Source organism: Bubalus bubalis, chromosome 8 (assembly GCF_019923935.1).
Source record: "Bubalus bubalis isolate 160015118507 breed Murrah chromosome 8, NDDB_SH_1, whole genome shotgun sequence".
Lineage (NCBI taxonomy): Eukaryota > Metazoa > Chordata > Mammalia > Artiodactyla > Bovidae > Bubalus > Bubalus bubalis.
The window spans coordinates 16,819,478-16,832,669 of NC_059164.1; positions in this window are offsets into that span (position 1 = coordinate 16,819,478).

Sequence of the window (13,192 nt, forward strand, 5' to 3'; positions counted from 1 at the left end):
GGTCCTTAGCATGGAAGACAGAATGCTGAAAGATGCTAATATATTACGTTTAAGGTTTCCTTCAGCATCTTTGGCATTTCCCATGAGACATCATCATGTACGTAGCTTTGAATGCAGAGTGATGTAATAAAGCAGGATAAAATACGGCTGCAGAATTCTGTGATGGCGCCACAGCAGGCATCTTAAGCTTTTTTCATATTGAAAATTCAGCAGGACTATTAAAGTGTAATGGCACAGAACATCTTGTTAAAAAAAAGCCACAACCCTGTATGATATTCTTGTTTATGGATGATATTTATTGCTTTTGTATTCTTATTGTGTGCTTTCGAAGTCAATTGAAATGCAAGGGCTAATGAAACCTCCACCATAACACATTTATTCTTCCCCTACCCAAAATGAGTCTATAAGATGTAAATGACTTACATATATCAACAGCTCAGGTTTTATTGTTTTGGATTAATTTATTTACTGTAATATTCTTAATGAAAGTAATGGCTCTTACACTAGTTTGTATATTCTCCTACTACAGTTTTATTAAATCATGCTGGGAAAGTCCACAATGAAGACTTTAAAATAAAATTCCATGTTTAGTCAAATATATAAATATAATCCACTTACGGAAGATTAGCACTATATGTTTTTTCTTTTCATTGTCCTTAATTTTAGCTCATCAAAATTTTAAGTTTAGGAATGTCCAGGATTTAACATATTAGCAACGTATTCCTATTACATAATTTTTAAAAATAATGCATGTCTGAATTATTAGCTTTTCTTTTATACCCAGAGTTCACTGCACATTTTATTGATTATGAAGAACTCAAGCAGTCACTTCAAATTTTGTCCTCAATGTTTGCACTTCTCAATGTTTGAGGCGAAAGTGAATATTTTTAATAGAATTACTGAAATTCTAGACTGGATGTGAAAGCAGAAACTTTCAATGTCTAATTCCAAACTGCATGTTAGAAAAATTACAACAGTCAATAAATGCAATTATTGTGTGACATAGTTTGATAAAGTAACCTAAAATGTTTTTATTTATGTCCGTTCCTTTTCATATAACTGATGCCTGGTAGTAGTATGGAATCTCTCCCAAAATTTTGCTAAATGACCTTCTAATTCATAATCTCTTATTGCCATCAATCCCAATCTGTCAAAAACTAGGCCTCTTATTCCTACTTACTTCCTTAATTATTTATTAGAAATTACTTCCCTTGCATGAAATTAATCTTAAAGTTTTGGAATAATCTTCAAATCAATCTCCCAATGGGACCATGATATGTTAATTATACCCGCAAAAAGCATTGCAAAATATATCCCCTCCTGTCCATTCCCACTGCATGCTTCAGCAGTATCTTTTGACATTCCCAGTAGCAAATGATCTTCAAACTGACCTTGGCAATATCTTCTACCTATAGTCTTTCCTTATATAACAGTTTGTTTTCTTGAGCTATACATTCGATCATGTAACTTTACTGCTCTAAAATTGTAAAGGTTTCTTAAAATTCAGATTTCTTAGTCTAACTTGTAAATCTAGGATTTATTGCTAAACTTACATTTTTAGAGCTTTCCCATAATTTCATTTCATTTTTCTTATATTACAACTCATCTTGAAATCTCAGTAGTCTCAGAATCTATCACCTATAATCATTCACCCAGTTTAGAATGTCTTTTGGCAATGTGGGGTCCACTGCTACAGAATTTTTGTTAGAGAATGGTTCATTCACCTTTCTCTGATAAAACCATTGAGAAACATTTGTTTCTTACATCACCTACTTCTCCCCCCATAATGGTCTATCTGGATTGTTTTTAGATCTATTGAGGCATTAACAACTAACTGCAAATCATTTTTGCACTTGAAAATATTTGCCTTCTATATTAAAGCTTCTTGAAGGTCAATTTCTTGTTTGTTTCTTCTTCATATTCTTTTATGATGCCGAGCACAAATCCATGCACATATTCTGTGTTCAGCAAACATTTGTTGAATTAAATGGAATCAACCATAAAGTGTCTTACATTTTTAAAAATGTTCTTTCTGTATCTAATCCCTGCCAAATAACCCCTAGCTGCTCTTTAATCTCTATTCAAAGCTGCATTTTCTAACTTGCAAGTTGCTTTAATTGCTCTTTCTTGAAGCAGGAAAATAAAGAAATAGAGAAAGTGGGGAGATGAAAGAGAGAAATGCAAGATGTAGATGCCGCAGAGGCATCCAGTAAAGTTAAATGTTGCATGTGATCTGACGAAAAATACCTGAGAGCTGTGGATCTCAGAGGACTTGTGCAGGCTTCTTCAAGTAGAGAGTGGTTTTATCCATTGTATGGAAAGCATTTATGACATGGTCAGCCTTTCCATTTTAAAATATGTTTTCTGAGTTTACAAAAGGCACTTTCTCCCTGGTACTGATTTTCCATCCATGTGGCAGCAATTTTAAGCTCTTCTTTGAGTGACAGCTAATGCTGCATCAGTGTGAACTAGAGAGTGATAGCTTCCAAGGAAACAGCCAAGAAACCCTTCAAGGTATCAAAAAGCTTCTGGTGAATAATCTGTTTTTGATTTAGAATCCTGTAAAAAAAAGGGCTTTTTTAAGATGTCATGAGTTTCACTGTCCTTTTCTTCTCTATCCCCCAATTCAGCCTGGGGTATTTATAGCTCAGTAATGGTTACAGTCTTTTGTGCTCAGGGCAGATTTTCTTTTTTTTTGTTTTTTTTTCCCCTAAAATTAAACATTCATATGGTAGAAAGCATTTTTTACAGTCAGCCTTAGCATTTTGATCTTCAGCTTAGTTTGACACTGACACTTTGTTTTTGTTTTTATTTTCTAGTTGAGAGCACTAAGAATTAATGGAAACTTTTTCTTTTTTTTGGTAAACTCAATGCATCTAAGAGAATCTGGGATGATTGCCAGTTACAGAAATGAAGGCGTGGGAGATAATCTTTAAGTATGAAGTCATACCTCTCATTTTAGTGTCCTGAAATGTTTCATTAGCCACATGGTCAGAAAATTATTTCTTATATACAATGAGATCTTTCTTGGAGTAACAGCACAAGCCTAGTTTTATCTGATATTTTATGAAGTATCAGATAAAAGTCATATTTTTCCTGATAATAGTGACCATTTATTTAATGATTATGTAGCCTGTGATAAGTAGTTTACACAGTGTCCTGATAAAGATGTCCTAGTATTTTGATTTTACAGGTGAAAACATTTAGGCTAAGTAGGTTGCCCAAAGTAACATGGGCAGAACTGGGATTTCTGTCAAGGTCTGCTGCTGCTGCTGCTAAGTTGCTTCAGTCATGTCCGACTCTGTGCGACCCCGTAAACGGCAGCCCACCAGGCTCCCCCGTCCCTGGGATTCTCCAGGCAAGAACACTGGAGTGGGTTGCCATTTCCTTCTCCAATACATGAAAGTAAAAAGTCAAAGTGAAGTCACTCAGTCATGTCAGACTCTTAGCGACCCCATGGACTGCAGCCCACCAGGCTCCTCCATCCATGGGATTTTCCAGGCAAGAGTACTGGAGTGGGGTGCCATTGCCTTCTCCACTGTCAAGGTCTATTTGACTTCAAAATCATGCTTTTTAGCACTCCATTCTGCTGAGCCTCAGCAATAAATTTTCAAATATGTAAGCCATGATGATGTAAACTTTCTGTTCTCATTTTTTAAAGTTCTGCACATATTAACATTGGCTGTTATTTATTTATGGTGTGTCAACTGAAAAAGTACAGACAACCTAAAATTGGCTTGTTGTTTGTTTTAGTCTCTAAGTCATGTCCAGCTCTTCTGCAACCCCATGGACTATAGCCCACCAGGCTTCTCTGTCTATGGGATTTCCCAGGCAAGACTATTGAAGTGGGTAGCCATTCCCTTCTCCAGGGGATTTCCTGACCCAGGGATGGAACCCACATCTCCTGAATTGGCAGGTGGATTCTTGAACACTGAGTCACTTGTAAAAATTTTATGACTTCAAGCCAGTGAGACAGCATCTCAAGAAACCCTGAGAGAACTGCTTGGAGGAGGCAGGGGAGAAGCCAGGTTATGTAGAAGCTTTAAAACAAAGAGCAGGAAGTCTGAACATGAAAAGATTATTGTTAATTAAAGAAAGCCAGATAACCCAAGTTAAGGAATTTAGAGCATTTCTATCTATGGGAAGATGCAAGATTCTGGGCTCACTGAAATGATTCCTTTGATATGTACCTCAACTATCTGGGGCCAGTTTCCTGGGTTTTCACATCCTGAGGTTCCTTTCCTCAGGGCTCATAGGAGGGAGTGGCTACAGTCTAGATGGCAGGTATTCTCCTTTCTGACTTCCCTCGGGGTTCAGGGCTTACATTGGAGGGCTGCAATCTCGGATGACTGTGACATCTTTGTTTACTGATACGGCAGGAAATAGTCCATTTCTCAGGTGTATGGCAATATTTTTCTTTAAGTAGTAATATCAACTGCTAACTATCCTTTGAGTTCTTACTTAATGAGGTTGTTCAGTTGCACAGTCCTGTCTGACTCTTTGCGACACCATGAACTATATATAGCCCTCCAGGCCTCCCTGTCCCTCTCCGTCTCCTGAAGCTTGTTCATTTTCATGTCCATTGCACTCGGGATGCCATGAAGTCATCTCATCCTCCGACACCCTCTTCTCCTTCTGCCCTCAATCTTTCCCAGCATCAGGGGCTTTTCCAATGAGTTGGCTGTTGGCATCAGGTAACCAAAATACTGGAGCTTCAGCTTCAGCATGTGAAATGAAAATATTAATAAATATTAATAAACAAGAAATGTCACAGCCTTCAGTGATTTTTGGCCTCCAAATGTAAATGAGAGCTCCCAAAACTGAGATCCAGTGGATGCTGCCACCCCTGCACCCCATGGTGATTTCTGAGGAGCTAGGGGAATGAAAGAAGGTGAACAAGGAAACAGAGAACTGAGGTGCATATGAAAGAAATGCATTCAGTGAGCCCAGAGTCTTGCATCTTCCTATACGTAGAATGCTAAATTCCTTGATTGGATGCCTGCTCTTTGATGTTCAGACTGCCTGCCCCTTTTGTTGCAAACTTATGTATAGCCTGACTTCCCCTCCTGCCTCCTTGGAGCAATTTTCTCAGACCTACTGAAATGCTGTCTCCCAGGCTCAGAGTCCTAAACATTCCCACAAAAATAAAATAACTCTCAGGTTGTGACTATATTTTTTAGTCAACAGCATCAGTTCTTCCAATGAGTATTCAGGGTTGATTTCTCTTAAGGGTAACTGGTTTGATCACCTTGCTGTCCAAGGGACCCTCAGGAGTCTTCTCCAGCACTACAGTTCAAAAGCATGGATTTGTTAGCGCTCCACCTTCTTTATGGTCCACCTGTCACAGCCTCACATGACCACTGGGAAGACTATAGACTTGACTATATGGACCTTTGTTAGCTGAAATTTAATTGGACCTACAACATACACTACAGCTATTCAGGTTTTACCACCATCAGGCATTAGTCTGTATTTTTTTCCCCCAAGACTCCCTTTCCAAATTTAAATACAAGCTTGTAGGACTGATTCTAACTTTTAAGACTTTATTTTTCTGGGATTTCCATGCTGGGAACAGGCTGAAGTTGATTCATTTTTAATGAAGTGGTCTGTGTTGTAAAATATGAGAGCTAGTTGGAGATTTTATATGATGGCAAGTCTTTTTTTTTTGTTGTTTTTTTCAAAATGCTTAAATTTGGCATTATCACTGTTAGGTAGTTAGAATAGGAAAAAGGAGTCCAGAATGGTGGTGGTTAAAAGACAAAGAAAGGAAAAAGCCTGCAAAAATGGAAGAAAAGAAGGTCTGAGGACTGGAGTGAGAACCTCAGGTGAAGCAATCAGCCTTCCTGGCTAGCCCAATTTACAAAGGACAGGCTCAGGGGGAGGATAAAAAACGTATAGAAAGAGGAGCCAAAATTGAGTTTCTTTTCTTTGCTTCTTTTGGGTCAGCCCACCCTCACGCCTTGAAGATGTATTTTCCTTTGCTTGCCAAATAAAACTGAGCTATAACCGAGCTGTAACACTGAGCTGGTATGTCACTTCAAATTTTTGCTGCGGTGAGACAGAACCGAGGAAATTATACACTCCCCTAACATCTCTGATTCCATTTCTTGGGTTTAACTTGACTGAAACAACTTCAGCTCAGTCCCCATGAAGGAGAGGCCAAGCACAGCAGAAGCCCAACTCAGCAGAAAGCTCACACGGCTCAGTCTCGGATTCCAGAAGACCTCCATCTAAGGTAGGAGGTCCTCACTCCTATGGTTGAAAGGACCTATGGCTAACAAAATCTTAATTCCTTTACAATCTCTTGTTTCTTGTTTCCTTGAACCCCCTGAAAACAGGCAAGTGGCAGTGGGTGCAACTGAGAGACTCTGACAGGGGCTACCTAAGAGCTGCTGCCCAAGCATATGGGGGTTCTTCTGTCTTTAATCTTCTTTGTGCCAAGGATCAGTCCAATGAAAACTGTGAGCACAGGTCAGGTATTTAGCAGATTTTCTGGCAGGTTATGAAGGGGATTCCTCTTCATGTTTTTCCCACTGCTTTTTCCTCCTGTCAGCTCTTCTCTCCATCTATGCCACTGCTTATAAAGTATTGGGCAGGTAATTATCTTTCCATTTCTGAAAGTTGTGCTTGAAGCTGATTACCTGATTGGGACTCAAACCCATGTGCCAGGGACTCTGTGCTGTGCTTAGTCACTCAGTTGCATCTGACTGGGACTTAAGCCTGGCCAAAACCCACAGTGCCTGGTTTTAGGACCTAATAAAGCTCAGACTCTTAATGTCTCATTGCAAAAAAATTCAGTGAGAGACACAGCGATAGGTAATAGGTGGATTTGTTTGGATTTAGAGAGAAGAACACTCCACAGGAAAATTCTTAAAGAGATGGGAATATCAGACCACCTGACATGCCTAATGAGAAATCTGTATACAGGTCAAGAAGCAACAGTTAGAACTGGACATGGAACTCCAGACTGGTTCTAAATTGGGAAAGGAGTATGTCAAGGCTGTGTATATTGTCACCCTGCTTATTTAACCTATATGCAGAGTACATCATGCGAAATAACAGGCTGGATGAAGTACAAGCTGGAGTCAAGATTGTTGGGAGAAATATCAATAACCTCAGATATGCAGATGATACCACCCTTATGGCTGAAAGCAAAGAAGAGCTAAAGAGCCCTTGATGAAAGTGAAAGAGGAGAGTGAAAAAGTTAAAGCTCAACATTCAGAAAACTAAGATCATGGCATCCAGTCCCATCGCTTCATCGTGAATAGATGGGGAAACAATGGAGACAGTGAGAGACTTTATTTTTGGGGCTCCAGCATCACTGCAGATGGTGACTGCAGCCATGAAATTAAAAGATGCTTTCTCCTTGGAAGACAAGCTATGACTAACCTAGACAGCATATTTCCAGCATAAAGACAGCGGAGACCTTACTTTGCCAACTAATTTCCATCTAGTCAAAGCTATGGTTTTTCCAGTAGTCACAGTATGCATGTGAGATTTGGACTATAAAGAAAACTGAACGCTGAAGAATTGATTCTTTTGAACTATGGTGTTGGAGAAGACTCCTGAGAATCTCTTGGACTACAAGGAGATCCAACCAGTCCATCCTAAAGGAAATCAGTCCTGAATATTCATTGGAAGGACGGATGCTGAAGCTGAAACTCCAATACTTTGGCCACCTGCTGTGAAGAACTGACTCATTGGAAGAGACCCTGATGCTGGGAAAGATTGAAGGCAGGAGGAGAAGGGGATGACAGAGGATGAAATGGTTGGATGGTGTCACCTACTCGATGGACATGAGTTTGAGTAAGCTCTGGGAGTTGGTGATGGACAGGGAGGCCTGGCATTCTGCAGGCCATGGGGTTGCAAATAGTTGGACAGGACTGAGCAACTGAACTGAACTGAACTGACACTCCACAGGGTGTGAGCCATTGCAGAGGGTGAGTGTGGCAGCCATGGAATGTGGTATGTTTTTTGCAAGCTGGATGATTTCATATGCTAATGAGTAGAAGGATCATTCCAACAGCTGGGGAACCACCCACTCCTCAGTCATTTGACAGTACCTTGGAACTGTCCTGGAACCCTCTGGATGTGTCATTTAGCTTGCAGATTGAGTATCAATGTTTAGTTGAATTTGACTTTTCATCTTGGACCCATTTGATTTTAATTGGTTTATGTTATGCCCTTGGGCTATGTCATTCTTTCAAAAGTTGTGCCCTGCCCCTTTCCCTCCTATTTCATGCTCTTTTCCTGGGCCCCTCAATGGACCACAGTTTTGCCTCTACAATCTTCTGGAGGGACAACCAGAAAATAGCTGGCCCTTGGGAAGGAAATACTGTATAATATCCAACCCTTCTAGATATTCAGACCTTCATCTTCCATGTTTCCTACAACATGCACAACAACAGCATCTCTCAGTGAGCCCACTAGGGTGGGTGACAGGCACCAAATGCCTGCTAGAAGTCCATTGGTTGGTGGCATCCCTTCAAGGGCAATTGGGTTTCCAGGGATAATGTTTGCCACTTTGGAAGTTAGCCCTGCAGGCCGTTTGGGCCCAAACCCTTACCACCCTTCTTCTAAAGTTACAAACATACCACTGGATCAAATCTCCACTACACTTTTATGGAACATCTCTTCTGTTGCCTTTTATCAATTTGTTCTTAAGCCACTTACTAACTCCTACAACCAGGACCCTGCCCCCTTGTAGACAATATCACTTGGCACTGCTTATTATTAAAACACTCTAATGGGAAAGATAGAAGGCAGGAGGAAAAGGGGCCAACTGAAGGTGAGATGGTTGGATGGCATCACCAATTCAATGAACATGAGTTTGAATAAGCTCCAGGAGTTGGTGATGGACAGGAAGCCTGGCGTGCTGCAGTCCATGGGATCGCAGAGAGTCAAACATGACTTAGTGACCGAACTGAACTGGACTAATGCCCCTAACAGGACCAGATAGCCCACTCCTTTGTCATTACTTTTGTTATTACCTAAAATGGGTCTATGACAATGAAATGTTTATCATTGAAAACATCCTAAACTTCTCTTATGGAGGACTAAGGGAGGGACTTACATTCCCTCAGAGCAATAAAAGTATAAGTCTTATGGCTGTTTCACCAGGTTCCCAGTCTCAGGGCACAGGCTTGGATTACTTTACATTATGATATCTATTCCCATCCATGGTGGACAAATCAGCAATGAGTTAAGATTACAACCCCTTAATCCTACCCAGAACTGGTCATTTTGGAGACCGTGGAGATCGCCAACTCCAGTCTGGGGAACCAGGAAGTCTATATGCCTTGACCTGCCCTGGGACCCAATTCTTGAGAGGCTAATCTGCCTCAGCCTACCTTGAGATTAGATCTCCAGGAGGCTGTCATGCCTCAGCCTGCTTGGGGATCTGTACCCTGACCTGGGAATGCCTGGCTCTCAAGTTGCAACAGTACTGGGTAGGATAAGCTTCAGAAAGACTCACCCTTAAGGAAGTCCACCCACGGAAATGGAAGGAGGCCTATTAGTCATCACTGTGTTTCAGATAGGAAATAACCAATCCACTTCCTGACAGACACCCTTGAGATGCATCCTTGATGACTGGAAGCGGTTTGATCCTCTGATTCTAAGAAGTGGCTTATAATTCTTTTATGCCACTGTGTGGCCATGGTATCCTCTGGGGGATAAGGAACACTGGCCTGAGGATGGGAGTATAAACTGCAATACCATCTTTCAGCTAGACTTATTCTTCAAAAGACAAGGGAAATGGTCAGAGATCCCCTGTGTCCAAAATCTCTTCCAACTAAGAGATATGAAGGAACTCTGTCTTAACTATGGGATTGTTGTATGCCCTAAAAGTGAGCCTACTAGGCAAATGGTGTTAGGCACAGCCAACCAAGAGAAGGAAGGCCCTACGAAGGCTCACCTCCCATGGCTCCTGAGTTGCCTGGTGCACCTTTCTTGTATCCAAAGATTCCCCCATATCCGGGAGCATCCCCTCCCCAAAAGCCAACTTGAGTATGTCCCTTAGTGGAAACTGGAGGAGAATTCAGACCAACCCAGGTCTGTAAGCCCTCCTTCTGCTTAGAACTAAGACAGATCAAACAAGACCTGGGAAGCTATACAGATGACCCAGGCAAATATATTGATACATTCCAGCACATTACCTTAGCCTTTGACTTGACATGGAAGGACATCATGGTCATATTTAGTCAAACTTTATCTGATCCTGAGTATGCTAGTGTCTTAAAGGAAGCCAGAAGGTATGATACAGGGCTTCACATGCCAAGCCATATATACCCAGTGGTGGAAACTGCAGTCCCCTCCTCAGATCCTAATTGGAATTATAATCATCCTGAGCACATCTGGGAAAGGGATCATTTTCTGATCTGTGTAAAGGCAGGACTAAAATCAGCCCAGCAAAAAGTAATTGGCTGTGCCTGGGTCTCAGCAATAACTCAGGAGCCCCATGAGAACCCCATTGCCTTTCTGGAAAGGCTAAAAGAGGCCTCCAAAAGTTTACCAATCTGGACCTAGACTCTTATAAGGGACAGGTGATTTTAAAGGACAAATTCCTGTTCCAATGCACATCAGATATCAGGATAAAGTTGCAACAGCTACAGCAGCAGGACCCTGCTTCCTCTTTAGATGAGATGGTCCAGGCAGCCACCAATCCCTTTTATAACAGAGAACAGGAGAGGTAGGCCAAGTCCCAGGAAAGGGAGAAAAGGAAAGAGACAAGGCATGTTCAGATGCTGGCCACTCTCCAAGAAAGCCCTATGGCAAACCCTGAGTCCTTAAAAGACAAGGCATGACACAAATGCCTCATCTGTAGATAGGTGGGATATTGGGCCACGGAATGTTCAAAGCATGACAAGTCTCCTAAAATGGCTTGCTGCAGTTGCCGTAAATAAGGACATTGGGTGGCACCCTGCTCTCAGGACCCAAGAGCCTCAAGATCAAGTGCCAAGTCTTACCTCATGGTAGTTCAACAGGTCTGAAGTGGCCGGCTCCAGCTAGTCTACCTGTCACAGATAACCATCATGAGGCTGGACGCAAGGGTGCAACTGGATGTGGCAGGTAGGTCCAATAATTTATTGGTTGACATAGGGGCTACCTACTCTGTCCTGACCTCCTAGTCCAGAGCCTTCCCCTCCCAAACCTGTAGCATTTTGTGTGCTACAGGAAAAACAATTACTAAAGGATTCACCCAAGCACTTACTTGTTGCTGGGATGGACACATATTTTCCCACCAGTTCTTGGTGGTCCATGAGCATCCTACTCCCTTATTGGGAAGAGATATACTCACTAAACTGGGGACCACCCTTGTGATGGGAAGCTTTTAATCCCTTAGAGCCCTACAGTTTATGGTTACTACTGAGGAACCCATTACACCCTCTCCAATAGAGAGGGACCAAAAACTATGGGAGGGCAAAATTAACCCCCAGGTGTGGGACCAGGGGACTCCTGGATGAGCCCACCAAGCTGAACCAGTCATCATTGTCCTCTCAGTTTCCAAACTGGAAACAATACCCGCCTCAGAAGAGAAGCTTGGGAAGGGCTACAGCCTCTAATAAATAAATTCCTTGCCTGTGGGCTATTGGTCTCCACCAGTTCACCATATAACACCCTGATCCTCCCTGTAAAGAAAAAGGACAGAACCTGGTGAATGGTTCAAGATCTCTGGATCATAAATGAAGCTGTAGTCCCCCTCCATCCCACAGTACTCTATCCCTATGTAAACTTGGGAGAAATCCCACCCAGTGCCAAGTGGTTTACACAGTCTTGGATCTCAAAAATGCATTGTTTTGCATACCACTGGCTAAATAATCCCAACATTTTTTTGCCTTCAAGTGGGAGGCTCCAGGAGAAAAACACCAACAGATGACTTAGACAGTATCACCTCAAGGGTTCAGAGATAGCCCCCACTTGTTTGGACAGGCTGTTAGCCAGGATCTCCTAGGTCTGGACTTGGGACCTAATGGGAAAATATTCCAACACATAAATGACCTACTAACCTGCTTTCCAGATGAGAAAAATGCCCAACAACATGCAATTCAGGTTCTAAACTTTTTGGCAGAGAGGAGATATAAGGTCTCTCTTGCTAAGGCACAGATTGTCCAGACAAAGGTTACTTACCTGGAAGTTCAGATTACGCACGGGTCCAGGAGGCTGTCCTCTGATCGGGTACAAGGAATCCTCCTGATCCCTGAACATGGAGGGACTTGAGCTATCTTGAATGAGTCATGTTGCTTCTGGGTAAATACCTCCAGCTAAGTTAAAGAAAATCTCACAGCCCTCAGGAAAAACATTCAGATCCTACAGGATCTCAAAGAATGAGCTGAAGAGTTCTCCTTGTGGCTACAATCTCTCTTTGGAGATCCTTTTCCTGGCAAGGGGGAATTTGGAGTTGGCTAATGTCCCTATTAATCCCTGTATCACCATATTGATGCTGCTTATGATTACCCCTTGTATTATCAAATGTCTATCCCATTTTGTATCTGCCCAGGTCAATAAACTACAACATGCAGTGTCAGTTCAACAAGGATATATAAAACTACAGCCAACCACGGAATATATCACTCACCCTTAGATGGACACCTCTGTAAGGACTTTGAAGCTTGAGACTAGCAAGATGGGGAGGCCCAATGGCCCTTGCTGTCCCAGTTCAGCAGGAAGTTAGTCAGAGAGACAGCAACACCCCTATTCCCAAAGAACTGGACCTTCTATCTCTTGAGTGGGGAATGCTAGTTAGTTAGAATAGGAAAAAAGGAGCCCAGAATGGCAGTGGCTAAAAGACCAGGAAAGGAAAAAGGCCGTGAAAATAGAACAAAGGAAGGTCTGAGGATCGGAGTGAGAACCTCAGGTGAAGCAAACAGCTCTCCTGTTTAGCCCAATTTACAGAGAGCAGAAAAAGCATCTAAAAAAGGGAGCCAAAATTGAGTCTCTTCACTTCTTTTGGATCCATGCCTCGTGGATCTATTTTCCTTTGCTTGCCAAATAAAGCTGAGCTGTAACCGAGCTGTAACACCAAGCTGTAACACTGGTCTGTCCATCACTTCAAAGTTTTGCTGTGGCAAGACAGAACCAAGGAAATTACACATTCCCCTGACATCACTTTTTTCTTGGTTAATTAGCCTTGTTTTCTTGTTCACACTATTATACAGTGATTTGGAAGAGGGTTTTTCCTTTTCAACTTCTC